Source organism: Ambystoma mexicanum (assembly GCF_040938575.1).
Source record: "Ambystoma mexicanum isolate Mex_15411 chromosome 12 unlocalized genomic scaffold, UKY_AmexF1_1 Mex_chr12_unloc.2, whole genome shotgun sequence".
Lineage (NCBI taxonomy): Eukaryota > Metazoa > Chordata > Amphibia > Caudata > Ambystomatidae > Ambystoma > Ambystoma mexicanum.
The window spans coordinates 12,910,900-12,938,457 of record NW_027182323.1 but is presented as its reverse complement, the minus strand read 5'-3'; the positions used below and the strand labels follow the sequence as shown (position 1 = coordinate 12,938,457).

The following is a 27,558-nucleotide window of genomic DNA, read 5'->3' as shown; positions in this document are numbered from 1 at the left end:
CTATCCAGTCCCCAGACAGTGATCGAGCACGGGTGCAACCGAAAACTACCCTCCCTCTCTCTCATAACTATATTGTTTCTGTATCAATTTTCTCTCTATTTTACTGTCGTACTGAGCACTACTTTGTTCGTTTTTTCAGAGCCCCGAGGCGGAGTTGTGAGGTGTATACATAAAAAAAGTGCAGGTTGAGACCACAAGGGTCCACTGCAACCAGGAGTTAGAGCATGGCACCCAGGGGTACAAGTCCTTAGTAATGGCCACAGGGCAATCCAATGATTGAGGAGGGTTGTGGGGGGGTTTGGGAACTGCAACAAGAGACAGCGTCTGCCATGGGGCTAAGCTGCCAGCTAACAGGTAAGTATGTACATTGAAATGAGGAGGGTCAAATAAAGAAAAGGGGAAAGAGGGAAAGGATAGGAATGGAGGGAGTTACGAGATTTCAGCAAGGGAAGTGGTCGGTCACTGGTTTCAGCTGGGAGCTTTGCCCCCATGAAAGGAGTGTTCAAGCTGCCAACCTTAGTGCCATTTGCCCGGGTGCCTGGATGAGGAGGCCAAGAATGTCTTCACCGGCATATCCAGGATGCCAGTGCAGAGCAGAATCGTACTAAGTTAACTCTTGCCAAATAAAGCACCGCTAGGGAAGATTTTCCTTAGGTGCAATTTTCCCTCTGTTTATGGACCGCTCCAAACTTTTTGCTTTTGTTTGGCTAACCTAACCGGACTTTTTTCTGTGGAGCGCAGCCTTCAGCTGCACTCCTCTGGGCTTTTGTTCATCTGTTATGGGGATACTGACACGTCCTTCATACTGTCAGTACTGACAAACTATATTTCCCTTAGTCTTTGATTATGTTGTCATTTCTTGATAACTTTTGATCTATGTGCCAAGTACCTTACAGTACCGCACATAGGGGTCCTTTTGTTTTATGGCCCTAGACACACTCTAAGGATTTTCTGGTAACTGTACAGGTGTGCCTAGGACAAACTGGTGGCAGCAGTTTACTTTTATAGTATTTGTAATTCTTTTTAGTTAACCATACTGCGTTTACTGCGTTTGGCTCAAGACTGTGGCCACTGCCGAAATGGCTGTGGCACAAAGTCTTTTGTTCTGTCCTTTGTCCATTTTGTCCCTTTGTCTTCCCCCAGCTCGATCAGACAAGGGCTTTGGGCATGCAGCCACCCGTGAAAACCACAACTTTCGCGGGCTCCTGCATGTCACGTGTGCTAATGCCCAGGAAGAGGATTGGGACTCTCTGGTCCCAATCTACACTACTGGTGCCAGTATGTCTGGTATGCCTGAATGACTGGAACCAATGTGGACCGCGATTGGTTCATGCCTGACGTTCATGCAAGAGAGCATATCTTTTGTTGGCTATCCTAGATTTGAGCATGAAACGAATTTCGGATGAGAGAGGGGGCTCTGTATCCATTCCAGGTCTATCAACTGAAGTTCTCTCCAAACTACATAAGGACCAAGTATCCTGAATTGCCAAAGGAGACCTTTGGAACCACCAGAGAAGTGCTGGAAGGTTTGGCACCCTGAGCCTGCTGTTGTTCCGTCAGACCCCTGCTCTTGTATCCACCACAGAAGGCCTGCAAGTGCGCTTCGACCCTTTGGAGTAGGGGGAACAACTACTCTCAGCACCTCCTGATTACCCTCAAAAAGAGCCTCATCAGAAGTGTTCCTGGGCCATCCAGCAAACTGACAAGCTTGAACCTGGGGTATCGCATAGGAGCACTGCTGTTCCGAGTTGAAACTCGAGACTTGGGGAATCGCTAGCTTGTGGTCCTGGGCCCTCTCCCGCCAAATGTTGTCCTAGCTCCTCTGGGTCGCGATTTAAAAGAGTGTGTCATGCCGTGAGCATTTGCAGTACCTGCATTGCCCGGATGTGGTGACGGTTATTGTATTAGCCTTGCCTGCCTGCCCCCTTGTGCCCTGTGATGTGCTGCACTGGAACTGTCCTCTTTTCTTCATCGTGAGCTGAGAAAAGGCTACTGTCCCGCCACAGACGATCGTCCTGTCCCGCAGCTGCTGAGAGCCAGAGCAACGTGCAACTGCAGGGGTTGAACCTACAAGCTACCTGGCCTACACTGGCAAAGTTTGGCCCAGACTGTGTCGAGGGTGGGAGAGTACTTGCATCACTTACCCTCTACCCGCTATTCTCCAGATCCTCCAGGAGGGTTTTGACAAGGGCATAGCGATCTCCACACTTTGCTCCCAATGGGCCTCCATTAAAATCCTCTTGGGGGACTCTGATGGCCACCTGGATGGGGAGGTGTTGGTGGGGAAGTTTCTTCGGGGTGTCTCTGCTTCCCATCCTTGTACCTATAAGGGCCTTCCCCCAGGGATCGTCCTCCAGACTTAAAGTTCCTTCAGGGGCATCCCTTTGAGCGCCTGTCGGAAATTGATATCAAGCACCTTACTCTGAAGACTGCTTTCCTGATTGCCATCACGTCTGCCCATAGGCTTGGGGAGGTTGGGGCTCTGTTGTGTCAACCCTCTTTCTTGAGAGTTCTGTCGGACTCTGTGGTTTTGCGGTGTGATCCCAAGTTTCTGCCTAAAGTTGTGTCTCAGTTTCACACTTCTCAGGATCTGGTTCTCCCTGCGGTTTTTCAGAAACCCCAGGCGCCGAACGAGGTGGCTTGGCATGCCATTAAGGTGCGGCGGGCAGTTCTGGAATATTTGGCTCGGACTGCCCCTTTCCGGCAGTCTGATAGTCTCTTGGTTACTTGTGGCCCCGTGGAGCGGGGCGTAAGGCCTCTGTGGTTTTCATTAGCCGGTGGATCCGTACTGTTGTCTCCATGTCCTATTTGGTTTCTGGCCTGCCTGTACCTGACCACGTTCAGGGTCGATCTACCAGGGGGTTAGGCTGCTTCCTGGCCAGATGCTGTTATCTCTACAGAAGATTTGGGCGTTTCTCTACAGGGGTTTGGCTGAAACCTGGGCGGATCAGAGCACCTTTGTCAACCACTATCAGTTGAACGTCTCTCACTCTAGGGATGGTTCCTTCAGGGTTGGTGTTTTGTCTGTTGGGATGTGATTATTGGAGTCAATAAAGGTGTTTTTTTTGTTGCTGCACTTCTGTCTCTGTGTCTCATTGGGACCTCTCCCTGTTGCTCCTATGGTATGCCTCATGAAGTAAGTACTGGGTCGAGGAAGAGTGGACGTGGAGGTAATGCTCTGATTACTTACCAGCAATCTTCATTACTCCTAATCCTACTCTTCCTCGTCACAGTACTGACGACCCGCCTCTCCCTCCCTACGGGGGTTCCCATGCTGCGGCTTGAATACGTTAAACAGGAAGCTGAGGGTCAAGGGGAGAAGTTAGACAAAAGAAAAGAAATAGAAGAAAGTCCTGTATCGGAGGCAGGGGCCTCATGAAGTAAATGCTGTGACGAGGAAGGGTACCACTAAGAGTAATGAAGATTACCTGTAAGTTATTAGAGCAATTTGTTGTATAATTCTCACAATAAATGATAGGAGGCGGTGTGGTTGTAAGTTGTGTGCTTTTATTCTTCTGTGCCACTCAAGTAAATCTGCAACATATATGATATGAGTCAATGATCGGCAACAGGCCCTGGAGCTGCGACACAACTCGTGTACATGCTGAGAGTCTCTCTTGCGGCTTGGAGGCCTCTTCTTGGGAGGAGCGCCCCGGAGCGCGTCCTGCTCCGTGGCTTTCTCCCGCTCGAATGCCTCGCTGAGCGCGCGGGGCCCGCACTTCCGGCCGCGCATGAGATCTCGCGAGACCAGCAGGTCTTGCGATATCTCTACACACCTCCCCCTGATAATGCAAAGGCAGTTCATTGCAATACATAGTCATTGTATCTCACCGGTCTTCTGTGTTCCCTTCGCGGACGATCGCCTCTCTCACTGCACACGTCCTGCTGGTCATTTTCTCGCTCGAGAGTTGGGGCATCCACTTGAATCTCATTTCCTTCAACTTCTCTTCTGTCTGTCTCCGGCTCTCGTTCTTCCCCCCTCTCATTGTCCATTACTCCTTCAGCTTCAGACCTTTCATAAGTCTTTTCTCTCTCTTGCCTCTTTTCAAACGTGGCTACTCTTTCCATGTTCCATGTGTGCCCATCTTCGGTGCGGACATCGTTGGCTCCTCGGTGAATCACCTTCACAGGTCCGCTGAACCGTGAGCCCGTGATCTGATCCTTGGTCGGTAACCGTATTTTGATCCAATCTCCTTCTTTTACTTCTGACTCTTGTTTGGTCCTTCTTCTTCTGTCGCTCCACCTTTTCATGCGTGCCTTGTTGTTCTCTATTCTCCACACCACTTCCGACATGTTTACTTCTTCGTCTTCTCTTACTTTGGCCAACCATGGCGGTACTAGCGTGGATGCTGCTCTCCTCCCTCTCAGCATGCGAAAAGGAGAAATTTGGGTGATCCCGTTGGGGGTCAGTCTGTGAGCTGCGATGGCCTCTTTTGTTGTTTTGAGGGGATCCAATCCTGAAGCGGTTGCTAATTGGATGGCTCCCTTAATTAACCTATTGTCCCTCTCGACGAGCCCATTTGCTTGGGGATGGTAGAGTGCTGCTTTCTTCTGGTGTATGTTGTGCTTCCTCAGAAACAGTTCCATGTCTCTGGATATAAGTTGTACTCCGTTGTCTGTTACTAACTCGTTGGGGAGCCCTTCGCTCTGAAAAATGGCCGTCAGGACCTCTTTTACGGTTTCGGTCGTGATGTTAGGAACAAACTCGGCCTCGACCATTTCGATAAATAGTCCACTAGTACTATGCCGTACCGATGCTCGGGCGCCATCGTCTCCAAAGGTCCTATGAAGTCTAGACCCACTTTTGACCACACCGCTTCCGGGGTTTATGTGGGAATCATGGGCGCCTGTCCGATTTTCAGGCGCTTGTCACTGTTGAGACACTCATGGCATCTCTCAATCATGGTGCGGATCTCCAGGTCCATGGACGGCCACCAGTAGGCTTCTCTCACTCTGCAACGTGTCATGGTGTTCCCCAGATGGCCCGCAGGGGCCCTGCACAGAATGATTTTTCTCATGCCTGCGGGTGGGATTATCTGGTCGGTTTTCATAATTATGCCGTCGGCTTCTGAGATCTCATCTGCCACTTTCCAATAAGGTCTCATACCTTCTGGCACTGCCCTTTCGTCTGGCCATCCGTTTTTGATCCATTCTCTGATTCTCACCATGGTAGGATCCTTTCCGTCTTCTTCCATCCAGTGTTTTTCGCTGAGTTCCAGGTAGTCGGGCGCCTTGAGATCTGTAATGGATGCTACAATGCATTCTTCTTGTAAGAAAGTGGTGGCATTGTCCTTGCCCTCTGGCAATCTTGACATGCAGTCTGCCTGCAAATTCTTCCATCCGGAGATGTGTTGCACCTCGAAGGTGTATTCCTGCAGTTTTGCTGCTATGCGTGCTAATCGGGGTGTTGACACTTTGGTGCCACCTGAGCTGAGCATGTGGATGAGGGGCTTATGGTCGGTAACCAACTTGAACTTCGTGCCCCACACATATGTCCTGAAATGTTCCACAGCCCATGTACACGCTAACATCTCCTTCTCTATGGTGGAGTAGTTTTGTTCAGCTGACGATAGGGCTTTCGAGGCAAACGCTACCACATGTTCCGTGTCGCCCTTCTTCTGAGTGAGGACCGCCCCTAGTCCATATGCACTGGCGTCTGTAGTCATGACTGTACTCCACTCTGGGTTGAACGGTTGCAAGCATGGCGCTTCAACTATGTGTTGTTTTATGCTTTCCACCGCTTTCTTCTGATCTTCCTGCCACGTGTACTCCGACCCTTTTTTGAGGAGCTCTCGGAGCGGTGCTGAGGTTTCCGAGAATTTGGGGATGAATTTTGCATAGTACTCCACCATCCCGAGGAATGACCTCACTTCGTCTTTGTTGGTGGGTTCTGGAGCTTTAATTAAGGCCTGCAGTAAGTTTTGCTTGGGACTTATACCTTTCTCTGATATTTTGTACCACAAATACACAACTTCTTTTGCTTTGAACACACATTTTTTGTACCTTAATCTCACACCCGCTTCTTGCAGTTTGGTGAGGACGGTTCTCAATGTGACGTCGTGCATCTGTTCGTCCTTTGCGTAGATAAGGATGTCATCCTGGAAATAAGCCACGTTCCTGACGTTCCGCAGTAGAGCATCCATCATGCGTTGAAACGCTGAGGCTGCAGATGATAAACCAAATGGCATTTTGGTGAACTGGTACGTGCCAAACAGGGTGATGAAAGCGGTGAGTGGCTTGGACTCCTTGTGCAGTTGAATTTGATGGTAAACGTTCCTCATGTCCAGTTTCGAGAATACTTTGGCTTCCTTCATCATGAGGATTAACTCATTTATGCTCGGCAGCGGGTAGCTGTCTGCAATAACTTCCAGGTTTAGGCTGCGGAGGTCAATGCATACTCTTAGCTCTTGTGAGTTCTGTTTCTTTATGAGTACCACTGGGCTCAGCCACTCAGAAGCTTCAATTTCTTCGATGACGCCATCTTTCTTCATTCTGTCCAGTTGGCTTCTGAGTGTGTCTCTTGCCGTTGTCTGTACTGGCCTTAATCTGTGCTTGACCGGAACTGCGTTGGTTTTGAGTAATATTTTGTGGACGAAGCCCTTGATGTGACCAGATTCTTCCAAAAATAGTTTGGGGTAATCACTTTTCACTACTGGTGCGCTCCTCCAACTGACTGACAGTACCTGATCCTCTGTGCTGGGGTCCAGCTTGATTTTCAGTTTCGCCTGGTCGTCCCACCCTAATACCGCTGGGCCTTCTTGACTAAAGTAAACTTTGGTGGTGGTCTCTCTTCCTTTGAACTCTACTTTCCCTTTGATGTAGCCCAACAAGTCTACAGACGCACCACCAAAAACTGTAGGCTTGTGCCGTGTGCTGAGTACTTGGGCCGTCTCTGTACCCATCATCTCTTTGTACGTGCGTAGGGGTATTATGGTGAGATCAGAACCCGAATCAGCCATGACCCTTGTTTCCAGTCCATTTATTTTGATTGCACAGTGGGGCTTTTCCCTTCTGGCCCGTGAGCTGTTCACCATGATGACTGTCGGTCTCCCTTCATCTTCCGAGGACGAATCCCTCTCTGTGTTGTGTTCAGCGTTAACACTCGTGATCTTCTTGTTGCGCCACCGAGACATGATTGAGAAGTGACCAATCTTTTTGCATACTGAGCACTCCTTGTCTCTTGCTGGGCACTCTCTATCGAAGTCTAGATGCTTCGTGCTGGTGCACCTGTGGCATTTCAACGGTTCTTTCTTCCCCCATTTTCCTTCTCTCGCATCGAGGACCGGCCTCTCCTTCTTTGGGCGGATTGCCACTGATTGAACTTCGGTAGGGCCGTGGCCGCTTGCAAATTCTTTCCTTCTGCCTACCATCTCCTCAACTGCTCTCGCTATTTCAATAGCTTTTTCCAGCTGCAATTCCTTCTCTAAAATGAACTTATCTTGTACTTTTCTGCTGTTGGTGTGGACCACCAGCATGTCGCAGATGAGAGTCTCAGCGTTGTTACCAAAACTGCAGAGCACCGCCAGTTCGCGCAGTTTGGTGACATAATCATCAACGGGTTCGGACGCCTCCTGTTTGCGGCTGTAGAACCGAATCCTGTGCAGGACGGTATTCTCCTTGCTGGCGAACCTTTTAACAATCCTTCGCACAGCCTCCTTGAATTCATCATCATTATCACCAGCTACCGGCTCCGGGGTGAGACTCCCAAACACCCTCTGTCCTTCAACGCCCAGGGCATTTAGTAACATCGCTCTGTGTCTCGCCGCCGAGTAGCCCGCACCGCCCATGGCCTCTACATACGTTGTGAATAAGGGTTGCCATTGTGTCCACGGAATGGCAAGCCTACCTGGAGTTTGCAGGAAGGGCGGTGGTGGTGTCGCTCCTTGCATGGCTCCATGCGGGTTTTAGTGATGATCCTCGTCGCCAATTATGTTGTGTAATTCTCACAATAAATGATAGGAGGCGGTGTGGTTACAAGTTGTGTGCTTTTATTCTTCTGTGCCACTCAAGTAAATCTGCAACATATATGATATGAGTCAATGATGGGCAACAGGCCCTGGAGCTGCGATGCAACTCGTGTACATGCTGAGAGTCTCTCTTGCGGCTTGGAGGCCTCTTCTTGGGAGGAGCGCCCGGGAGCACGTCCTGCTCCGTGGCTTTCTCCCGCTCGAATGCCTCGCTGAGCGTGCGGGGCCCGCACTTCCGGCCGCGCACGAGATCTCGCGAGACCGGTAGGTCTCGCATATCTCTACACAATTGTAAATAAAGTTTGACTTAACTGCTGCCCAAGCAGCAAAGAAAGAGGAAGGGAAGAGAAAGGAAGCCAGGTTTATGGACGCAGTTAGAGAGGATTGGATACAATAGTCACATGGAAACAACATTCGACCTATCATAAACGGACTACAAACAGCTGTTTTAATGGGAAATGTCGTTTTTGTGATGGTTTCTTTTTAATATTCTTTGCTTTAATGCTGCTCGAGAAAAGAGAAGAGTAAGCATAATTCGGGCCTCCAGTCTTGACACAGAATCCGAGCACAGGCAACCTTGTCCTGCTAAAAAGGAAGACAACTCACCTTTCAACCAGCACAAACGATCACAATCTGGTTTCCAAAAGTCATAAAAATGTTGAGAACTGGTCGTTCAATGTGACCAAATACAGCGCAGTATAAGTGTGCGGTTTCCATTGATATTACGTGGCAGAAGTGTTTTATTAGCAAAATGTCCTTCGAGCCGGATTTGAACCAGCGACCTAAGGATATCTGATTACCTCACTACAGTCCTCCGCTCTACCAACTGAGCTATCGAAGGATACATGTACGAGCGCTTGCAAATGGCATGCTGAATGACCAGCACACAACGTGAAAGATATCATTGTTTATACGTGTGATTTCAATATTGATCCTGCTCCCTATAGTTGCACTTCAATGCCTTAAATTCATTATCAGGCTGTATACCGCGTGATTTTTTGACACCAAGAGTACCGTGCGGGTTTGGTTCGAAAGTACTTAAAGATCAACTTAGAACACAGCCAAGGGCCCATCACACATCTACAAGAAACAGCACGATGGAGAGAGGCTCCGTGCACGTGATAGTTGCACCTGGAGCCGAAAATGCGATTTTTCTTTCGAAATGATTTGGCGAGCAGCTCTATTGATCTCCTTCCTGACATCCCACCCGTTTTGTTCCATTGTACTTGCTGGTTACAGAATAAACAAAGAAATGGAAAATCCGATGCTATAACTGGGGCAATATTACAACAACAAAAAAGGAAGGAAATGAGGTCTAGGATTGCATATGTCTGTTTCTTTGCAAGACGACCGAAGAGCACAATCAATCAGCCGAAATAGCTCAGTTGGGAGAGCGTTAGACTGAAGATCTGAAGGTCCCTGGTTCGATCCCGGGTATAGGTAGGGGATATTTTTTAAAGGTTTTTCATGCTGCTCCATTTGATAATCAGAATCTTTTCACACTTAAAGTTATCATTGAATGGCAGACGATGCAGTGGAAATAAATCGCTAATTCTTATTTTTCTACTATATCTCCCCAAATGTAATTTCCATGTTAAAACTTGTTGCTCATTTCAACATGTTCTGTCTGTGCCATGAAATGGAAAAGAGACTTATAGGGGTCATAATATTTCAATGTGACTCAGGGCACATATGGCCATAATTCACAACTCACAGTACTGGGCATTATTTAGTTTAATGCTTTTGCAAAGATTTCCAGTTGCATAGGTGTTTTTTTTTTTAAAGGGCTGCGGTTGAAGGAATAGGTGAAGTGGTGACAACTTTTGAATTTGCGCGGGTGGGGTAGGGTAGGTGGGTGAACCATTTGGTGCAACTTTTGACCCAGATGATGTCCTGGGAAATTATATTCTACAGAATGCCATCACACAACATGACATCATAAGCAGTGACATCCAATTACCTGTGAGCGACACACAGTCCTTGTTAATGATGTCCAGTTTCCCACCAAAACAAAAAGTGATGGATTTAAGGTTTTGCAGAAGTCATAATCACTGGCACGTGCCATTCTTCTGTGTAACCTTCCCTATAATTATGTTGGCCAAGAATATCTTCACCAGCATATACAAAACACCAGTGCAGAGTAGAATCCTGTCACTGTGATGCACTGTACACGGAGCACCCGTAAATTAACTCTTGCCAAATAAAGCACGCAGCAGGTGTTTTCTTTCAACACACACCACTCGTGTCTATTGTTTTTGTCCGGCTAAGGTGATGGTGGTTCGGGAAGGGGGTAAGGGCGGGGGCGTCAAATGTTTCAAGATCGGGGGGTGGGGGGTGCAGCTATGCCCCATGAAGCAGTATAAGTGTTCCAATTTTCTAATTTATCTTGCGGAGGGCAAGTGTGTGTTGATGCGGCTAAGCCGGGTACCGCACCAATCACACAGGACTGGATAGGGAGACAAGGGGTGCAAAAAAGGATGGAGCGGAGATGGACCCACCACGGTGCCGGGCTTTGTCTGTATATCTGGTAGAGAGTCGCAGGGCTGAACGTCGGAGGCGGTCTGCGGATCAGAGGCAGGATCTAGGCAGTGGCAGAAGATCAGAGGGGCGTTTCGTTCCCCCAAGCAAGGTTTTATACATCCCGGTCCTATCCAGTCCCCAGACAGTGATCGAGCACGGGTGCAACCGAAAACTACCCTCCCTCTCTCTCATAACTATATTGTTTCTGTATCAATTTTCTCTCTATTTTACTGTCGTACTGAGCACTACTTTGTTCGTTTTTTCAGAGCCCCGAGGCGGAGTTGTGAGGTGTATACATAAAAAAAGTGCAGGTTGAGACCACAAGGGTCCACTGCAACCAGGAGTTAGAGCATGGCACCCAGGGGTACAAGTCCTTAGTAATGGCCACAGGGCAATCCAATGATTGAGGAGGGTTGTGGGGGGGTTTGGGAACTGCAACAAGAGACAGCGTCTGCCATGGGGCTAAGCTGCCAGCTAACAGGTAAGTATGTACATTGAAATGAGGAGGGTCAAATAAAGAAAAGGGGAAAGAGGGAAAGGATAGGAATGGAGGGAGTTACGAGATTTCAGCAAGGGAAGTGGTCGGTCACTGGTTTCAGCTGGGAGCTTTGCCCCCATGAAAGGAGTGTTCAAGCTGCCAACCTTAGTGCCATTTGCCCGGGTGCCTGGATGAGGAGGCCAAGAATGTCTTCACCGGCATATCCAGGATGCCAGTGCAGAGCAGAATCGTACTAAGTTAACTCTTGCCAAATAAAGCACCGCTAGGGAAGATTTTCCTTAGGTGCAATTTTCCCTCTGTTTATGGACCGCTCCAAACTTTTTGCTTTTGTTTGGCTAACCTAACCGGACTTTTTTCTGTGGAGCGCAGCCTTCAGCTGCACTCCTCTGGGCTTTTGTTCATCTGTTATGGGGATACTGACACGTCCTTCATACTGTCAGTACTGACAAACTATATTTCCCTTAGTCTTTGATTATGTTGTCATTTCTTGATAACTTTTGATCTATGTGCCAAGTACCTTACAGTACCGCACATAGGGGTCCTTTTGTTTTATGGCCCTAGACACACTCTAAGGATTTTCTGGTAACTGTACAGGTGTGCCTAGGACAAACTGGTGGCAGCAGTTTACTTTTATAGTATTTGTAATTCTTTTTAGTTAACCATACTGCGTTTACTGCGTTTGGCTCAAGACTGTGGCCACTGCCGAAATGGCTGTGGCACAAAGTCTTTTGTTCTGTCCTTTGTCCATTTTGTCCCTTTGTCTTCCCCCAGCTCGATCAGACAAGGGCTTTGGGCATGCAGCCACCCGTGAAAACCACAACTTTCGCGGGCTCCTGCATGTCACGTGTGCTAATGCCCAGGAAGAGGATTGGGACTCTCTGGTCCCAATCTACACTACTGGTGCCAGTATGTCTGGTATGCCTGAATGACTGGAACCAATGTGGACCGCGATTGGTTCATGCCTGACGTTCATGCAAGAGAGCATATCTTTTGTTGGCTATCCTAGATTTGAGCATGAAACGAATTTCGGATGAGAGAGGGGGCTCTGTATCCATTCCAGGTCTATCAACTGAAGTTCTCTCCAAACTACATAAGGACCAAGTATCCTGAATTGCCAAAGGAGACCTTTGGAACCACCAGAGAAGTGCTGGAAGGTTTGGCACCCTGAGCCTGCTGTTGTTCCGTCAGACCCCTGCTCTTGTATCCACCACAGAAGGCCTGCAAGTGCGCTTCGACCCTTTGGAGTAGGGGGAACAACTACTCTCAGCACCTCCTGATTACCCTCAAAAAGAGCCTCATCAGAAGTGTTCCTGGGCCATCCAGCAAACTGACAAGCTTGAACCTGGGGTATCGCATAGGAGCACTGCTGTTCCGAGTTGAAACTCGAGACTTGGGGAATCGCTAGCTTGTGGTCCTGGGCCCTCTCCCGCCAAATGTTGTCCTAGCTCCTCTGGGTCGCGATTTAAAAGAGTGTGTCATGCCGTGAGCATTTGCAGTACCTGCATTGCCCGGATGTGGTGACGGTTATTGTATTAGCCTTGCCTGCCTGCCCCCTTGTGCCCTGTGATGTGCTGCACTGGAACTGTCCTCTTTTCTTCATCGTGAGCTGAGAAAAGGCTACTGTCCCGCCACAGACGATCGTCCTGTCCCGCAGCTGCTGAGAGCCAGAGCAACGTGCAACTGCAGGGGTTGAACCTACAAGCTACCTGGCCTACACTGGCAAAGTTTGGCCCAGACTGTGTCGAGGGTGGGAGAGTACTTGCATCACTTACCCTCTACCCGCTATTCTCCAGATCCTCCAGGAGGGTTTTGACAAGGGCATAGCGATCTCCACACTTTGCTCCCAATGGGCCTCCATTAAAATCCTCTTGGGGGACTCTGATGGCCACCTGGATGGGGAGGTGTTGGTGGGGAAGTTTCTTCGGGGTGTCTCTGCTTCCCATCCTTGTACCTATAAGGGCCTTCCCCCAGGGATCGTCCTCCAGACTTAAAGTTCCTTCAGGGGCATCCCTTTGAGCGCCTGTCGGAAATTGATATCAAGCACCTTACTCTGAAGACTGCTTTCCTGATTGCCATCACGTCTGCCCATAGGCTTGGGGAGGTTGGGGCTCTGTTGTGTCAACCCTCTTTCTTGAGAGTTCTGCCGGACTCTGTGGTTTTGCGGTGTGATCCCAAGTTTCTGCCTAAAGTTGTGTCTCAGTTTCACACTTCTCAGGATCTGGTTCTCCCTGCGGTTTTTCAGAAACCCCAGGCGCCGAACGAGGTGGCTTGGCATGCCATTAAGGTGCGGCGGGCAGTTCTGGAATATTTGGCTCGGACTGCCCCTTTCCGGCAGTCTGATAGTCTCTTGGTTACTTGTGGCCCCGTGGAGCGGGGCGTAAGGCCTCTGTGGTTTTCATTAGCCGGTGGATCCGTACTGTTGTCTCCATGTCCTATTTGGTTTCTGGCCTGCCTGTACCTGACCACGTTCAGGGTCGATCTACCAGGGGGTTAGGCTGCTTCCTGGCCAGATGCTGTTATCTCTACAGAAGATTTGGGCGTTTCTCTACAGGGGTTTGGCTGAAACCTGGGCGGATCAGAGCACCTTTGTCAACCACTATCAGTTGAACGTCTCTCACTCTAGGGATGGTTCCTTCAGGGTTGGTGTTTTGTCTGTTGGGATGTGATTATTGGAGTCAATAAAGGTGTTTTTTTTGTTGCTGCACTTCTGTCTCTGTGTCTCATTGGGACCTCTCCCTGTTGCTCCTATGGTATGCCTCATGAAGTAAGTACTGGGTCGAGGAAGAGTGGACGTGGAGGTAATGCTCTGATTACTTACCAGCAATCTTCATTACTCCTAATCCTACTCTTCCTCGTCACAGTACTGACGACCCGCCTCTCCCTCCCTACGGGGGTTCCCATGCTGCGGCTTGAATACGTTAAACAGGAAGCTGAGGGTCAAGGGGAGAAGTTAGACAAAAGAAAAGAAATAGAAGAAAGTCCTGTATCGGAGGCAGGGGCCTCATGAAGTAAATGCTGTGACGAGGAAGGGTACCACTAAGAGTAATGAAGATTACCTGTAAGTTATTAGAGCAATTTGTTGTATAATTCTCACAATAAATGATAGGAGGCGGTGTGGTTGTAAGTTGTGTGCTTTTATTCTTCTGTGCCACTCAAGTAAATCTGCAACATATATGATATGAGTCAATGATCGGCAACAGGCCCTGGAGCTGCGACACAACTCGTGTACATGCTGAGAGTCTCTCTTGCGGCTTGGAGGCCTCTTCTTGGGAGGAGCGCCCCGGAGCGCGTCCTGCTCCGTGGCTTTCTCCCGCTCGAATGCCTCGCTGAGCGCGCGGGGCCCGCACTTCCGGCCGCGCATGAGATCTCGCGAGACCAGCAGGTCTTGCGATATCTCTACACACCTCCCCCTGATAATGCAAAGGCAGTTCATTGCAATACATAGTCATTGTATCTCACCGGTCTTCTGTGTTCCCTTCGCGGACGATCGCCTCTCTCACTGCACACGTCCTGCTGGTCATTTTCTCGCTCGAGAGTTGGGGCATCCACTTGAATCTCATTTCCTTCAACTTCTCTTCTGTCTGTCTCCGGCTCTCGTTCTTCCCCCCTCTCATTGTCCATTACTCCTTCAGCTTCAGACCTTTCATAAGTCTTTTCTCTCTCTTGCCTCTTTTCAAACGTGGCTACTCTTTCCATGTTCCATGTGTGCCCATCTTCGGTGCGGACATCGTTGGCTCCTCGGTGAATCACCTTCACAGGTCCGCTGAACCGTGAGCCCGTGATCTGATCCTTGGTCGGTAACCGTATTTTGATCCAATCTCCTTCTTTTACTTCTGACTCTTGTTTGGTCCTTCTTCTTCTGTCGCTCCACCTTTTCATGCGTGCCTTGTTGTTCTCTATTCTCCACACCACTTCCGACATGTTTACTTCTTCGTCTTCTCTTACTTTGGCCAACCATGGCGGTACTAGCGTGGATGCTGCTCTCCTCCCTCTCAGCATGCGAAAAGGAGAAATTTGGGTGATCCCGTTGGGGGTCAGTCTGTGAGCTGCGATGGCCTCTTTTGTTGTTTTGAGGGGATCCAATCCTGAAGCGGTTGCTAATTGGATGGCTCCCTTAATTAACCTATTGTCCCTCTCGACGAGCCCATTTGCTTGGGGATGGTAGAGTGCTGCTTTCTTCTGGTGTATGTTGTGCTTCCTCAGAAACAGTTCCATGTCTCTGGATATAAGTTGTACTCCGTTGTCTGTTACTAACTCGTTGGGGAGCCCTTCGCTCTGAAAAATGGCCGTCAGGACCTCTTTTACGGTTTCGGTCGTGATGTTAGGAACAAACTCGGCCTCGACCATTTCGATAAATAGTCCACTAGTACTATGCCGTACCGATGCTCGGGCGCCATCGTCTCCAAAGGTCCTATGAAGTCTAGACCCACTTTTGACCACACCGCTTCCGGGGTTTATGTGGGAATCATGGGCGCCTGTCCGATTTTCAGGCGCTTGTCACTGTTGAGACACTCATGGCATCTCTCAATCATGGTGCGGATCTCCAGGTCCATGGACGGCCACCAGTAGGCTTCTCTCACTCTGCAACGTGTCATGGTGTTCCCCAGATGGCCCGCAGGGGCCCTGCACAGAATGATTTTTCTCATGCCTGCGGGTGGGATTATCTGGTCGGTTTTCATAATTATGCCGTCGGCTTCTGAGATCTCATCTGCCACTTTCCAATAAGGTCTCATACCTTCTGGCACTGCCCTTTCGTCTGGCCATCCGTTTTTGATCCATTCTCTGATTCTCACCATGGTAGGATCCTTTCCGTCTTCTTCCATCCAGTGTTTTTCGCTGAGTTCCAGGTAGTCGGGCGCCTTGAGATCTGTAATGGATGCTACAATGCATTCTTCTTGTAAGAAAGTGGTGGCATTGTCCTTGCCCTCTGGCAATCTTGACATGCAGTCTGCCTGCAAATTCTTCCATCCGGAGATGTGTTGCACCTCGAAGGTGTATTCCTGCAGTTTTGCTGCTATGCGTGCTAATCGGGGTGTTGACACTTTGGTGCCACCTGAGCTGAGCATGTGGATGAGGGGCTTATGGTCGGTAACCAACTTGAACTTCGTGCCCCACACATATGTCCTGAAATGTTCCACAGCCCATGTACACGCTAACATCTCCTTCTCTATGGTGGAGTAGTTTTGTTCAGCTGACGATAGGGCTTTCGAGGCAAACGCTACCACATGTTCCGTGTCGCCCTTCTTCTGAGTGAGGACCGCCCCTAGTCCATATGCACTGGCGTCTGTAGTCATGACTGTACTCCACTCTGGGTTGAACGGTTGCAAGCATGGCGCTTCAACTATGTGTTGTTTTATGCTTTCCACCGCTTTCTTCTGATCTTCCTGCCACGTGTACTCCGACCCTTTTTTGAGGAGCTCTCGGAGCGGTGCTGAGGTTTCCGAGAATTTGGGGATGAATTTTGCATAGTACTCCACCATCCCGAGGAATGACCTCACTTCGTCTTTGTTGGTGGGTTCTGGAGCTTTAATTAAGGCCTGCAGTAAGTTTTGCTTGGGACTTATACCTTTCTCTGATATTTTGTACCACAAATACACAACTTCTTTTGCTTTGAACACACATTTTTTGTACCTTAATCTCACACCCGCTTCTTGCAGTTTGGTGAGGACGGTTCTCAATGTGACGTCGTGCATCTGTTCGTCCTTTGCGTAGATAAGGATGTCATCCTGGAAATAAGCCACGTTCCTGACGTTCCGCAGTAGAGCATCCATCATGCGTTGAAACGCTGAGGCTGCAGATGATAAACCAAATGGCATTTTGGTGAACTGGTACGTGCCAAACAGGGTGATGAAAGCGGTGAGTGGCTTGGACTCCTTGTGCAGTTGAATTTGATGGTAGGCGTTCCTCATGTCCAGTTTCGAGAATACTTTGGCTTCCTTCATCATGAGGATTAACTCATTTATGCTCGGCAGCGGGTAGCTGTCTGCAATAACTTCCAGGTTTAGGCTGCGGAGGTCAATGCATACTCTTAGCTCTTGTGAGTTCTGTTTCTTTATGAGTACCACTGGGCTCAGCCACTCAGAAGCTTCAATTTCTTCGATGACGCCATCTTTCTTCATTCTGTCCAGTTGGCTTCTGAGTGTGCCTCTTGCCGTTGTCTGTACTGGCCTTAATCTGTGCTTGACCGGAACTGCGTTGGTTTTGAGTAATATTTTGTGGACGAAGCCCTTGATGTGACCAGATTCTTCCAAAAATAGTTTGGGGTAATCACTTTTCACTACTGGTGCGCTCCTCCAACTGACTGACAGTACCTGATCCTCTGTGCTGGGGTCCAGCTTGATTTTCAGTTTCGCCTGGTCGTCCCACCCTAATACCGCTGGGCCTTCTTGACTAAAGTAAACTTTGGTGGTGGTCTCTCTTCCTTTGAACTCTACTTTCCCTTTGATGTAGCCCAACAAGTCTACAGACGCACCACCAAAAACTGTAGGCTTGTGCCGTGTGCTGAGTACTTGGGCCGTCTCTGTACCCATCATCTCTTTGTACGTGCGTAGGGGTATTATGGTGAGATCAGAACCCGAATCAGCCATGACCCTTGTTTCCAGTCCATTTATTTTGATTGCACAGTGGGGCTTTTCCCTTCTGGCCCGTGAGCTGTTCACCATGATGACTGTCGGTCTCCCTTCATCTTCCGAGGACGAATCCCTCTCTGTGTTGTGTTCAGCGTTAACACTCGTGATCTTCTTGTTGCGCCACCGAGACATGATTGAGAAGTGACCAATCTTTTTGCATACTGAGCACTCCTTGTCTCTTGCTGGGCACTCTCTATCGAAGTCTAGATGCTTCGTGCTGGTGCACCTGTGGCATTTCAACGGTTCTTTCTTCCCCCATTTTCCTTCTCTCGCATCGAGGACCGGCCTCTCCTTCTTTGGGCGGATTGCCACTGATTGAACTTCGGTAGGGCCGTGGCCGCTTGCAAATTCTTTCCTTCTGCCTACCATCTCCTCAACTGCTCTCGCTATTTCAATAGCTTTTTCCAGCTGCAATTCCTTCTCTAAAATGAACTTATCTTGTACTTTTCTGCTGTTGGTGTGGACCACCAGCATGTCGCAGATGAGAGTCTCAGCGTTGTTACCAAAACTGCAGAGCACCGCCAGTTCGCGCAGTTTGGTGACATAATCATCAACGGGTTCGGACGCCTCCTGTTTGCGGCTGTAGAACCGAATCCTGTGCAGGACGGTATTCTCCTTGCTGGCGAACCTTTTAACAATCCTTCGCACAGCCTCCTTGAATTCATCATCATTATCACCAGCTACCGGCTCCGGGGTGAGACTCCCAAACACCCTCTGTCCTTCAACGCCCAGGGCATTTAGTAACATCGCTCTGTGTCTCGCCGCCGAGTAGCCCGCACCGCCCATGGCCTCTACATACGTTGTGAATAAGGGTTGCCATTGTGTCCACGGAATGGCAAGCCTACCTGGAGTTTGCAGGAAGGGCGGTGGTGGTGTCGCTCCTTGCATGGCTCCATGCGGGTTTTAGTGATGATCCTCGTCGCCAATTATGTTGTGTAATTCTCACAATAAATGATAGGAGGCGGTGTGGTTACAAGTTGTGTGCTTTTATTCTTCTGTGCCACTCAAGTAAATCTGCAACATATATGATATGAGTCAATGATGGGCAACAGGCCCTGGAGCTGCGATGCAACTCGTGTACATGCTGAGAGTCTCTCTTGCGGCTTGGAGGCCTCTTCTTGGGAGGAGCGCCCGGGAGCACGTCCTGCTCCGTGGCTTTCTCCCGCTCGAATGCCTCGCTGAGCGTGCGGGGCCCGCACTTCCGGCCGCGCACGAGATCTCGCGAGACCGGTAGGTCTCGCATATCTCTACACAATTGTAAATAAAGTTTGACTTAACTGCTGCCCAAGCAGCAAAGAAAGAGGAAGGGAAGAGAAAGGAAGCCAGGTTTATGGACGCAGTTAGAGAGGATTGGATACAATAGTCACATGGAAACAACATTCGACCTATCATAAACGGACTACAAACAGCTGTTTTAATGGGAAATGTCGTTTTTGTGATGGTTTTTTTTAATATTCTTTGCTTTAATGCTGCTCGAGAAAAGAGAAGAGTAAGCATAATTCGGGCCTCCAGTCTTGACACAGAATCCGAGCACAGGCAACCTTGTCCTGCTAAAAAGGAAGACAACTCACCTTTCAACCAGCACAAACGATCACAATCTGGTTTCCAAAAGTCATAAAAATGTTGAGAACTGGTCGTTCAATGTGACCAAATACAGCGCAGTATAAGTGTGCGGTTTCCATTGATATTACGTGGCAGAAGTGTTTTATTAGCAAAATGTCCTTCGAGCCGGATTTGAAACAGCGACCTAAGGATATCTGATTACCTCACTACAGTCCTCCGCTCTACCAACTGAGCTATCGAAGGATACATGTACGAGCGCTTGCAAATGGCATGCTGAATGACCAGCACACAACGTGAAAGATATCATTGTTTATACGTGTGATTTCAATATTGATCCTGCTCCCTATAGTTGCACTTCAATGCCTTAAATTCATTATCAGGCTGTATACCGCGTGATTTTTTGACACCAAGAGTACCGTGCGGGTTTGGTTCGAAAGTACTTAAAGATCAACTTAGAACACAGCCAAGGGCCCATCACACATCTACAAGAAACAGCACGATGGAGAGAGGCTCCGTGCACGTGATAGTTGCACCTGGAGCCGAAAATGCGATTTTTCTTTCGAAATGATTTGGCGAGCAGCTCTATTGATCTCCTTCCTGACATCCCACCCGTTTTGTTCCATTGTACTTGCTGGTTACAGAATAAACAAAGAAATGGAAAATCCGATGCTATAACTGGGGCAATATTACAACAACAAAAAAGGAAGGAAATGAGGTCTAGGATTGCAGATGTCTGTTTCTTTGCAAGACGACCGAAGAGCACAATCAATCAGCCGAAATAGCTCAGTTGGGAGAGCGTTAGACTGAAGATCTGAAGGTCCCTGGTTCGATCCCGGGTATAGGCAGGGGATATTTTTTAAAGGTTTTTCATGCTGCTCCATTTGATAATCAGAATCTTTTCACACTTAAAGTTATCATTGAATGGCAGACGATGCAGTGGAAATAAATCGCTAATTCTTATTTTTCTACTATATCTCCCCAAATGTAATTTCCATGTTAAAACTTGTTGCTCATTTCAACATGTTCTGTCTGTGCCATGAAATGGAAAAGAGACTTATAGGGGTCATAATATTTCAATGTGACTCAGGGCACATATGGCCATAATTCACAACTCACAGTACTGGGCATTATTTAGTTTAATGCTTTTGCAAAGATTTCCAGTTGCATAGGTGTTTTTTTTTTTAAAGGGCTGCGGTTGAAGGAATAGGTGAAGTGGTGACAACTTTTGAATTTGCGCGGGTGGGGTAGGGTAGGTGGGTGAACCATTTGGTGCAACTTTTGACCCAGATGATGTCCTGGGAAATTATATTCTACAGAATGCCATCACACAACATGACATCATAAGCAGTGACATCCAATTACCTGTGAGCGACACACAGTCCTTGTTAATGATGTCCAGTTTCCCACCAAAACAAAAAGTGATGGATTTAAGGTTTTGCAGAAGTCATAATCACTGGCACGTGCCATTCTTCTGTGTAACCTTCCCTATAATTATGTTGGCCAAGAATATCTTCACCAGCATATACAAAACACCAGTGCAGAGTAGAATCCTGTCACTGTGATGCACTGTACACGGAGCACCCGTAAATTAACTCTTGCCAAATAAAGCACGCAGCAGGTGTTTTCTTTCAACACACACCACTCGTGTCTATTGTTTTTGTCCGGCTAAGGTGATGGTGGTTCGGGAAGGGGGTAAGGGCGGGGGCGTCAAATGTTTCAAGATCGGGGGGTGGGGGGTGCAGCTATGCCCCATGAAGCAGTATAAGTGTTCCAATTTTCTAATTTATCTTGCGGAGGGCAAGTGTGTGTTGATGCGGCTAAGCCGGGTACCGCACCAATCACACAGGACTGGATAGGGAGACAAGGGGTGCAAAAAAGGATGGAGCGGAGATGGACCCACCACGGTGCCGGGCTTTGTCTGTATATCTGGTAGAGAGTCGCAGGGCTGAACGTCGGAGGCGGTCTGCGGATCAGAGGCAGGATCTAGGCAGTGGCAGAAGATCAGAGGGGCGTTTCGTTCCCCCAGGCAAGGTTTTATACATCCCGGTCCTATCCAGTCCCCAGACAGTGATCGAGCACGGGTGCAACCGAAAACTACCCTCCCTCTCTCTCATAACTATATTGTTTCTGTATCAATTTTCTCTCTATTTTACTGTCGTACTGAGCACTACTTTGTTCGTTTTTTCAGAGCCCCGAGGCGGAGTTGTGAGGTGTATACATAAAAAAAGTGCAGGTTGAGACCACAAGGGTCCACTGCAACCAGGAGTTAGAGCATGGCACCCAGGGGTACAAGTCCTTAGTAATGGCCACAGGGCAATCCAATGATTGAGGAGGGTTGTGGGGGGGTTTGGGAACTGCAACAAGAGACAGCGTCTGCCATGGGGCTAAGCTGCTAGCTAACAGGTAAGTATGTACATTGAAATGAGGAGGGTCAAATAAAGAAAAGGGGAAAGAGGGAAAGGATAGGAATGGAGGGAGTTACGAGATTTCAGCAAGGGAAGTGGTCGGTCACTGGTTTCAGCTGGGAGCTTTGCCCCCATGAAAGGAGTGTTCAAGCTGCCAACCTTAGTGCCATTTGCCCGGGTGCCTGGATGAGGAGGCCAAGAATGTCTTCACCGGCATATCCAGGATGCCAGTGCAGAGCAGAATCGTACTAAGTTAACTCTTGCCAAATAAAGCACCGCTAGGGAAGATTTTCCTTAGGTGCAATTTTCCCTCTGTTTATGGACCGCTCCAAACTTTTTGCTTTTGTTTGGCTAACCTAACCGGACTTTTTTCTGTGGAGCGCAGCCTTCAGCTGCACTCCTCTGGGCTTTTGTTCATCTGTTATGGGGATACTGACACGTCCTTCATACTGTCAGTACTGACAAACTATATTTCCCTTAGTCTTTGATTATGTTGTCATTTCTTGATAACTTTTGATCTATGTGCCAAGTACCTTACAGTACCGCACATAGGGGTCCTTTTGTTTTATGGCCCTAGACACACTCTAAGGATTTTCTGGTAACTGTACAGGTGTGCCTAGGACAAACTGGTGGCAGCAGTTTACTTTTATAGTATTTGTAATTCTTTTTAGTTAACCATACTGCGTTTACTGCGTTTGGCTCAAGACTGTGGCCACTGCCGAAATGGCTGTGGCACAAAGTCTTTTGTTCTGTCCTTTGTCCATTTTGTCCCTTTGTCTTCCCCCAGCTCGATCAGACAAGGGCTTTGGGCATGCAGCCACCCGTGAAAACCACAACTTTCGCGGGCTCCTGCATGTCACGTGTGCTAATGCCCAGGAAGAGGATTGGGACTCTCTGGTCCCAATCTACACTACTGGTGCCAGTATGTCTGGTATGCCTGAATGACTGGAACCAATGTGGACCGCGATTGGTTCATGCCTGACGTTCATGCAAGAGAGCATATCTTTTGTTGGCTATCCTAGATTTGAGCATGAAACGAATTTCGGATGAGAGAGGGGGCTCTGTATCCATTCCAGGTCTATCAACTGAAGTTCTCTCCAAACTACATAAGGACCAAGTATCCTGAATTGCCAAAGGAGACCTTTGGAACCACCAGAGAAGTGCTGGAAGGTTTGGCACCCTGAGCCTGCTGTTGTTCCGTCAGACCCCTGCTCTTGTATCCACCACAGAAGGCCTGCAAGTGCGCTTCGACCCTTTGGAGTAGGGGGAACAACTACTCTCAGCACCTCCTGATTACCCTCAAAAAGAGCCTCATCAGAAGTGTTCCTGGGCCATCCAGCAAACTGACAAGCTTGAACCTGGGGTATCGCATAGGAGCACTGCTGTTCCGAGTTGAAACTCGAGACTTGGGGAATCGCTAGCTTGTGGTCCTGGGCCCTCTCCCGCCAAATGTTGTCCTAGCTCCTCTGGGTCGCGATTTAAAAGAGTGTGTCATGCCGTGAGCATTTGCAGTACCTGCATTGCCCGGATGTGGTGACGGTTATTGTATTAGCCTTGCCTGCCTGCCCCCTTGTGCCCTGTGATGTGCTGCACTGGAACTGTCCTCTTTTCTTCATCGTGAGCTGAGAAAAGGCTACTGTCCCGCCACAGACGATCGTCCTGTCCCGCAGCTGCTGAGAGCCAGAGCAACGTGCAACTGCAGGGGTTGAACCTACAAGCTACCTGGCCTACACTGGCAAAGTTTGGCCCAGACTGTGTCGAGGGTGGGAGAGTACTTGCATCACTTACCCTCTACCCGCTATTCTCCAGTTCCTCCAGGAGGGTTTTGACAAGGGCATAGCGATCTCCACACTTTGCTCCCAATGGGCCTCCATTAAAATCCTCTTGGGGGACTCTGATGGCCACCTGGATGGGGAGGTGTTGGTGGGGAAGTTTCTTCGGGGTGTCTCTGCTTCCCATCCTTGTACCTATAAGGGCCTTCCCCCAGGGATCGTCCTCCAGACTTAAAGTTCCTTCAGGGGCATCCCTTTGAGCGCCTGTCGGAAATTGATATCAAGCACCTTACTCTGAAGACTGCTTTCCTGATTGCCATCACGTCTGCCCATAGGCTTGGGGAGGTTGGGGCTCTGTTGTGTCAACCCTCTTTCTTGAGAGTTCTGTCGGACTCTGTGGTTTTGCGGTGTGATCCCAAGTTTCTGCCTAAAGTTGTGTCTCAGTTTCACACTTCTCAGGATCTGGTTCTCCCTGCGGTTTTTCAGAAACCCCAGGCGCCGAACGAGGTGGCTTGGCATGCCATTAAGGTGCGGCGGGCAGTTCTGGAATATTTGGCTCGGACTGCCCCTTTCCGGCAGTCTGATAGTCTCTTGGTTACTTGTGGCCCCGTGGAGCGGGGCGTAAGGCCTCTGTGGTTTTCATTAGCCGGTGGATCCGTACTGTTGTCTCCATGTCCTATTTGGTTTCTGGCCTGCCTGTACCTGACCACGTTCAGGGTCGATCTACCAGGGGGTTAGGCTGCTTCCTGGCCAGATGCTGTTATCTCTACAGAAGATTTGGGCGTTTCTCTACAGGGGTTTGGCTGAAACCTGGGCGGATCAGAGCACCTTTGTCAACCACTATCAGTTGAACGTCTCTCACTCTAGGGATGGTTCCTTCAGGGTTGGTGTTTTGTCTGTTGGGATGTGATTATTGGAGTCAATAAAGGTGTTTTTTTTGTTGCTGCACTTCTGTCTCTGTGTCTCATTGGGACCTCTCCCTGTTGCTCCTATGGTATGCCTCATGAAGTAAGTACTGGGTCGAGGAAGAGTGGACGTGGAGGTAATGCTCTGATTACTTACCAGCAATCTTCATTACTCCTAATCCTACTCTTCCTCGTCACAGTACTGACGACCCGCCTCTCCCTCCCTACGGGGGTTCCCATGCTGCGGCTTGAATACGTTAAACAGGAAGCTGAGGGTCAAGGGGAGAAGTTAGACAAAAGAAAAGAAATAGAAGAAAGTCCTGTATCGGAGGCAGGGGCCTCATGAAGTAAATGCTGTGACGAGGAAGGGTACGACTAAGAGTAATGAAGATTACCTGTAAGTTATTAGAGCAATTTGTTGTATAATTCTCACAATAAATGATAGGAGGCGGTGTGGTTGTAAGTTGTGTGCTTTTATTCTTCTGTGCCACTCAAGTAAATCTGCAACATATATGATATGAGTCAATGATCGGCAACAGGCCCTGGAGCTGCGACACAACTCGTGTACATGCTGAGAGTCTCTCTTGCGGCTTGGAGGCCTCTTCTTGGGAGGAGCGCCCCGGAGCGCGTCCTGCTCCGTGGCTTTCTCCCGCTCGAATGCCTCGCTGAGCGCGCGGGGCCCGCACTTCCGGCCGCGCATGAGATCTCGCGAGACCAGCAGGTCTTGCGATATCTCTACACACCTCCCCCTGATAATGCAAAGGCAGTTCATTGCAATACATAGTCATTGTATCTCACCGGTCTTCTGTGTTCCCTTCGCGGACGATCGCCTCTCTCACTGCACACGTCCTGCTGGTCATTTTCTCGCTCGAGAGTTGGGGCATCCACTTGAATCTCATTTCCTTCAACTTCTCTTCTGTCTGTCTCCGGCTCTCGTTCTTCCCCCCTCTCATTGTCCATTACTCCTTCAGCTTCAGACCTTTCATAAGTCTTTTCTCTCTCTTGCCTCTTTTCAAACGTGGCTACTCTTTCCATGTTCCATGTGTGCCCATCTTCGGTGCGGACATCGTTGGCTCCTCGGTGAATCACCTTCACAGGTCCGCTGAACCGTGAGCCCGTGATCTGATGCTTGGTCGGTAACCGTATTTTGATCCAATCTCCTTCTTTTACTTCTGACTCTTGTTTGGTCCTTCTTCTTCTGTCGCTCCACCTTTTCATGCATGCCTTGTTGTTCTCTATTCTCCACACCACTTCCGACATGTTTACTTCTTCGTCTTCTCTTACTTTGGCCAACCATGGCGGTACTAGCGTGGATGCTGCTCTCCTCCCTCTCAGCATGCGAAAAGGAGAAATTTGGGTGATCCCGTTGGGGGTCAGTCTGTGAGCTGCGATGGCCTCTTTTGTTGTTTTGAGGGGATCCAATCCTGAAGCGGTTGCTAATTGGATGGCTCCCTTAATTAACCTATTGTCCCTCTCGACGAGCCCATTTGCTTGGGGATGGTAGAGTGCTGCTTTCTTCTGGTGTATGTTGTGCTTCCTCAGAAACAGTTCCATGTCTCTGGATATAAGTTGTACTCCGTTGTCTGTTACTAACTCGTTGGGGAGCCCTTCGCTCTGAAAAATGGCCGTCAGGACCTCTATTACGGTTTCGGTCGTGATGTTAGGAACAAACTCGGCCTCGACCATTTCGATAAATAGTCCACTAGTACTATGCCGTACCGATGCTCGGGCGCCATCGTCTCCAAAGGTCCTATGAAGTCTAGACCCACTTTTGACCACACCGCTTCCGGGGTTTATGTGGGAATCATGGGCGCCTGTCCGATTTTCAGGCGCTTGTCACTGTTGAGGCACTCATGGCATCTCTCAATCATGGTGCGGATCTCCAGGTCCATGGACGGCCACCAGTAGGCTTCTCTCACTCTGCAACATGTCATGGTGTTCCCCAGATGGCCCGCAGGGGCCCTGCACAGAATGATTTTTCTCATGCCTGCGGGTGGGATTATCTGGTCGGTTTTCATAATTATGCCGTCGGCTTCTGAGATCTCATCTGCCACTTTCCAATAAGGTCTCATACCTTCTGGCACTGCCCTTTCGTCTGGCCATCTGTTTTTGATCCATTCTCTGATTCTCACCATGGTAGGATCCTTTCCGTCTTCTTCCATCCAGTGTTTTTCGCTGAGTTCCAGGTAGTCGGGCGCCTTGAGATCTGTAATGGATGCTACAATGCATTCTTCTTGTAAGAAAGTGGTGGCATTGTCCTTGCCCTCTGGCAATCTTGACATGCAGTCTGCCTGCAAATTCTTCCATCCGGAGATGTGTTGCACCTCGAAGGTGTATTCCTGCAGTTTTGCTGCTATGCGTGCTAATCGGGGTGTTGACACTTTGGTGCCACCTGAGCTGAGCATGTGGATGAGGGGCTTATGGTCGGTAACCAACTTGAACTTCGTGCCCCACACATATGTCCTGAAATGTTCCACAGCCCATGTACACGCTAACATCTCCTTCTCTATGGTGGAGTAGTTTTGTTCAGCTGACGATAGGGCTTTCGAGGCAAACGCTACCACATGTTCCGTGTCGCCCTTCTTCTGAGTGAGGACCGCCCCTAGTCCATATGCACTGGCGTCTGTAGTCATGACTGTACTCCACTCTGGGTTGAACGGTTGCAAGCATGGCGCTTCAACTATGTGTTGTTTTATGCTTTCCACCGCTTTCTTCTGATCTTCCTGCCACGTGTACTCCGACCCTTTTTTGAGGAGCTCTCGGAGCGGTGCTGAGGTTTCCGAGAATTTGGGGATGAATTTTGCATAGTACTCCACCATCCCGAGGAATGACCTCACTTCGTCTTTGTTGGTGGGTTCTGGAGCTTTAATTAAGGCCTGCAGTAAGTTTTGCTTGGGACTTATACCTTTCTCTGATATTTTGTACCACAAATACACAACTTCTTTTGCTTTGAACACACATTTTTTGTACCTTAATCTCACACCCGCTTCTTGCAGTTTGGTGAGGACGGTTCTCAATGTGATGTCGTGCATCTGTTCGTCCTTTGCGTAGATAAGGATGTCATCCTGGAAATAAGCCACGTTCCTGACGTTCCGCAGTAGAGCATCCATCATGCGTTGAAACGCTGAGGCTGCAGATGATAAACCAAATGGCATTTTGGTGAACTGGTACGTGCCAAACAGGGTGATGAAAGCGGTGAGTGGCTTGGACTCCTTGTGCAGTTGAATTTGATGGTAGGCGTTCCTCATGTCCAGTTTCGAGAATACTTTGGCTTCCTTCATCATGAGGATTAACTCAT

The 27,558-nt window shown here is 48.9% G+C and overlaps 3 non-coding genes across 3 annotated transcripts; 2 read left to right on the top strand and 1 right to left on the bottom strand.

Annotated features, from left to right (window-relative positions):
• Nucleotides 1–8,721: 8,721 nt before the first annotated feature.
• TRNAY-GUA (transfer RNA tyrosine (anticodon GUA)) lies at nucleotides 8,722–8,808 on the bottom strand. Its single transcript is given in 2 exon segments — nucleotides 8,722–8,757; nucleotides 8,772–8,808. It is a non-coding gene; the product is annotated as a tRNA-Tyr (tRNA).
• A 529-nt stretch (nucleotides 8,809–9,337) lies between these two features.
• Nucleotides 9,338–9,410, top strand: TRNAF-GAA (transfer RNA phenylalanine (anticodon GAA)). Its single transcript has one exon. It is a non-coding gene; the product is annotated as a tRNA-Phe (tRNA).
• A 10,540-nt stretch (nucleotides 9,411–19,950) lies between these two features.
• TRNAF-GAA (transfer RNA phenylalanine (anticodon GAA)) lies at nucleotides 19,951–20,023 on the top strand. Its single transcript has one exon. It is a non-coding gene; the product is annotated as a tRNA-Phe (tRNA).
• Nucleotides 20,024–27,558: the final 7,535 nt, after the last annotated feature.